A 5,474-nucleotide genomic window follows, 5' to 3' on the forward strand; every position below is an offset into this window, starting at 1 on the left:
CGCCCCGCCCGCCCCGGCGGAACCCCGGTGGCCCGGGGAGGCGGGAGGCGGGCGGCGGCGGCCGGCAGCGGGGCCCGCCTTCCGTGGGGGCCGACTCGCCCGGCCCTCCGCCCGTTCCCAACGGCAGCGGCCGCCGCGGCGCGGGTCCGAGGACACTGCGCGGGGTGGCGGCGACCCCCCCCCCCCCCCCCCCCCCCCCCCCCACCCGGCACACGGTGGCCTCGACCCCCAGACTGGGAAGACGCCACGGTTTTATTCTTTGCAAAGTGTGAAAGGAAACATATTCTTTGACGAGGGTCCCACCAATATCGGGAGGACATTTCGAGTCCTTGGAAACCCCAAGAGGTCGCCGGAGGTCGCCTGCTCTTATGATCGTACGCGGTATTTCTTTTTGCAGAGTTTTACTGGCTGGGTATAATCCCAAATAGAGTTTTGATCTTTGAATTGAGGGATAGCACCCACAGGGGAAATAGCCCTACATTCTCACGAAGTCTAAAATACATGTGTGTCCGGCACCCAGATCAAGAAAGAGAACATTAGCAGCCCCCCTTCTGGTCACTTACAAATTCATTTTTGAGATGGGATTATACTGTACATAACCTTTTGTCAGTGTCCTCGGTTGTCATTATAATTGCGCACGTATTTTAGTTAATATTTTTTCCTAGCATGATTTTAAGCGGCTCATTGTCCACCTCATGGGAGTCTTAAGTCCCTGCTTTTGGAGAGCACTTTTTCCTTTTTTTTATTAAATAAGAAAGATAAAATTATTAAATAAGTGAGTAAATAAGCTCTTGAATTTAAAAAAAAAAAAGGCCATTAATAATAGCACTATCCTGGTCTAAGAACATCAAGCATCAATTAATTGAATAAGTACAACCCCTACGAGGGCCTGATGTTCTGAGAAGGAACGATCCGGAATGGGCCTCACTCCAGAGAGACAGAGAGGGAGAAGCAGGCTTCCCGCTGTGGAGGGAGCCCTATGCGGGGCTCGATCCCAGGACTCTGGGATCATGACCTGGGGACCCTGGGGTCATGACCTGAGCCAAAGGCAGACAGAGGCAGACGCTTAACGACTGAGCCACCCAGGCGCCCTGGGCCTCACTCTTTGTAGGAGGGAAAGAGGAACTGTGTCTCGGGCTCTCAGTGAAGCCAGTGGGGGGTGGGGTGGGGGGTGGTGAAGGGCTCTCTCACTATCCTGGTTACTCGAGGACAGCTAAGGCCACCAGAGCTTCTATGAATCTTGGATAGGAATCTTGGCAATTTTTGTGTTTGTGGCCAGGTGTGAAAATAGCAGGCATTTGGGATTAACTGTGAGTCCTGCGGCAGCTGCCCCAAGGCTGTCAGAGAAGCAGAGACCAGAAGGTTCTATCACTGTCCTCAGGGGGGAAGAGTCAGCTAGCCCAAGATTACTGATTCCATCCACCGGTATCCTTATCGCTTTTGATGGCCCAGAGGTGAACTGGACCCTGATTAGGAGAAGGTGTGGGGAGCAAGGGAGTGACAAATGCTTCTCAGAGATCTAAGAAGTGACTGAAATGCTAGAGCTCTGAGGTTTGGATTCTCGGTCAGGCTGATCACAAACTTCCTTCCCTGCTCCCCCGTGAGGTCCTCCAGCATTGGCCACATAGCTAAGTCACTGTGAGGAAAAGCTAGTGCCTTTCCCACAGAGGTCATGAGTCCAGAATCTACTGGAAGGGATGCTTCACACCCAAGGGAACACCAGAGACACTCTTGAAATCCCTGCTCAGATTTTTGGATATACCTGTCATGTCCCGGCCCTTCTGCCCAGATGTGGAACCAAAAGCCAGTTTTTATTCTAAACTACAGTGTGGTAATGTCATCAGGTGAAGGGATTAAAGAGATTTGTGCAGATAGGGTTACAGGATCCTCTTAAAGACTTGGGCACCTGGGTGGCTCAGTCAGTTAAGCATCTGCCTTCAGCTCAGATCATGATCCCAGAGTCCTGGGATCGAGTCCCACAGCGGGCTCCTTGCTCCTTGGGGAGTCTGATTCTCCCCCTAGCTCGTGCTCTCTCTCTCTCAAATAAATAAAATGTTTAAGAAAAAAAAATAAAAGTAAGACTCATGCTTGCCAGGGCCAATCAAAGTGAAGGGGATGAGGCAGTCATGACCATGGGCAGAGTTGAAGCCTCTTATTTATAATTTTGACACTTTGTTCATCTTGGATTTGGCATTAATTTTTTAAAAATATTATATTATTTATCTTAACTCCTGAGTTTTTTGGCGCCACCCACACTCCTTGCATTTTGCACCCAGGAGAGTGCCTCACTGGCCTCGCCCTCATCCCAGCCTGTGGCTCACTGAAATTCTGGGACTGCCCAGAAATCACAAAGGACAGCTTCTTTATTTTAGAACTAAACTCTATTAAAAACAAAAACAGAAAAGAAAAACAAAACAAAACAAAAAAACCCTGTAAAATACAGAAAATTTCAAAATTACGTAACAGTTAATGTCCAACTAAATACCAAAAAAAAGAAAGGTAATCACCAACACTGGCAAGAATGTGGGGAAAACGAAGATCTATGAGAATTCATGCCAGACTGGAAAAGAATGTCGATCGGTACTAGCTGTGTGGGTTGTGATGTTGACAACTGTTTTAAAAATGCTTCTGTCCAGGCATTTCCTCTTGTAAAGATGTACCAAAGAAACAGTTAAGGACAAATGCAAAGATGTACCTTCATGATTGTTCTCATCAATATTGTGCTTATAATAATGAAGCACCGGGAGCCATCTTGATGGTTCTGTGGTCCAAGTTCAGTCTGGATTTCCAAGGGAGCGAGGCAGGGAAGGTGGCCTTTTGAGTGCATGCGTGTATGAGTGACTATACATTTATTTAAGGGATGTGGTAGGGAGAAGTCCACAAGTAACTGCGATGGAGAACGAAGGCTGCAGACATTATGCTGAGGGCTGCCCCCCCCCCCCCCCCCCCCGAGAAAAATGTTAACTTTGGCTTTTCAGTCTCTGCTTAGTTTAGCACCATCTCAGACCCAGGCGATTGCTCTCTTAGAAAAAGTTTTTACTTGGCTTCTGTTTCCTAAGGGGCTGAAAATGTTCCAACTCTCCAAAGCCCATCAAAGATGTCCTAGATCTTTCTGATAGACACATTCCTTTTCCAGCACATTCCAACAGGGGCTTGACGATGGAGGCCCAAGAAGGGTGGTGCTCTGTGGAGTGCGTTTTCTCTCTATCATGCAGCTCTGGGGAAACAGCCTCATGGCAGGCCGGTTTCTTGGGAAGCATAGGTGGAGACTGTGAGGAGAGCCAAGAATGTATTTTGGAAGGAACAGTGGTGAAAGGAGGAATCGTGTCTTTGGGGGGGAAGCTGAACTGGAGGGGGGGTGGGGGGAGCTGTCAGGGTGTGATGCAGGCTCTGCCACCCCGTGGAGAGAGCTTGGGAAAAAGACAGCCTGTGGGACAGCAAGCTGTGGTGGCCAAAGGCTCACAGTGGGAGGCTGTCTGCTTCCTTCTCCCCTCTTCAGAAGGACAAACACCCTTGGCACTGATGAAACATTTAGAATTTCATCAGAAATACTCCCTGGGAACCAGTGTGGCACAATCCAGAGCCCTAGGCCAAGGGCAGGTCTCCAAACTGTAGCCTCCTGATGACCTGACGTTAAAGGAGAGGGGGAGATGGAAGTTGAGTCTGGACGCTGCAGAGGCAAAAAAAAAAAGACTGCAGATTTGGGGAGTTTGTGAACCTCAGGCATTTCGATTTTTGTGATCATTTGCTTTGATGCTAGGTTTTCATTCTTTGTGCCTCAAAACCTTGATTAGGAAAGAAACCGTCCCTTAAAATGGGAAAATCCAAAGGGATTACAAGTGGAAACAGTTGCTGCTTCTTCCCTCTCTGCCCCTCCCCCTTTTAAATCATCTGTGACCTACTAGGCTTTAGTTTTGCTGAGGAGGTGGTTCTGTTGACACCGGGGAGATTTGGCTGACAAGCCAGGACTTGAATTTTTTTTTTTTAAGCTCTATGCCCAACGTGGGGCTTGAACTCACTACCCTGAGATCGAGGGTTGCGTGCTCTGTGGACTGAGCCAGCCAGGCGTCCCTGGGCTTGAATATCTTTCAATGGTTTAATTAGGTTGCCACGTTTGTTCTTGACCGGAGGAGATTGGGGCAGCATGGATATCCTTTACATTGGAGAAATGGAATTCCAGAAGCAGAAAGTTTTAGGAATGTTGGGGTATCAGCTGTGGGTGCAGCTAGCAAGAGCCAAGGGTCCTGTCTAGCTAGTCTCTACGTGACAATAAATGTGACTTTCTCAGTTTGTCTTTGCCTCGCGTGACAATGTTCGCTGAACTGGTCTCTGGAGATTTTTTCAGCCTAGTTTTCCTAAACCCAAAGGCCATGCTTACTAATGCTCACCAAATGCACTCGAAGGCAACTGCGGCTTAGTGAGTAGGGGCTACGTGTCATGTAGAAAAATATTGGGGTTCGCAACCGATGGCCAATAAAGAATTCTTGAGACGTCTTTGATGCAGAAAGGTGGTTTTATTAAAGCACGGGGACAGGACCATGGGCAGAAAGAGCCGCACTGGGGTCACGAGGAGTGGCCCATGATATACTTTCAAGTTGGGAGGGAATTAGGGACAGTGTAAGTCTCTACGGAATTTTGGAAGCAAGATTTTCAGGACCTTGAGGGGGCTAGCTGTTAGGAAAAGGTCATTTATTACTGCTTAGTAAATCCTCAGTCATGAGACTCTTCAGATGTGTATCAGTGGGTCATATGCTTGGGGGATGATTGCTAACATGTATCTTGGGGGTGGCAGGTAGAGATAAAGCACATTTCCAGAAGAATTTCTATATGTTAAAGAAGACTTACAGGATCCTGGGGGGTCGGGCTAAGATAGCCCTTAGCAAAGTGTCAACATCGAGGCAGCTGAGCTCCCAGAGGAATGCCACTCTGCCTGTTTAAGGACTTGTTAGTGCGCTGTTAAGTAGTAAGGAAATTTAATTTTTTCTTCTGCCTGTTTCCTACATCATATGTGGAGATTGGCCTCAATGGCAGACAGGGCCTTGGAATTCCAGCAAAGGCAAGATGAAGAAGATGCTGCTGTCTTTTTGTCCATCAACAGATGAATGGATAAAGAAGATGTGGTATATACATATAATGGAATATTATGCAGCCATCAAAAAAAAATCTTGCCATTTGCAATGACGTGGATGGAACTAGAGGGTATTATGCTAAGTGAAATAAGTCAATCAGAGAAAGACATGTATCATATGACCTCACTGATATGAGGAATTCTTAATCTCAGGAAATGAACTGAGGTTTGCTGGAGTGGTGGGGGGTGGGAGGGACGGGGTGGCTGGGTGATGGGCACTGGGGAGGGTATGTACTATGGTGAGCGCTGTGAATTGTGTAAGACTGATGAATCACAGATCTGTACCTCTGAAACAAATAATACATTATATGTTAAAAAAAAAAAAAAGAAGAAGATAGTAGGAAGG

Source organism: Neomonachus schauinslandi, chromosome 15 (assembly GCF_002201575.2).
Source record: "Neomonachus schauinslandi chromosome 15, ASM220157v2, whole genome shotgun sequence".
NCBI classification, from domain to species: domain Eukaryota; kingdom Metazoa; phylum Chordata; class Mammalia; order Carnivora; family Phocidae; genus Neomonachus; species Neomonachus schauinslandi.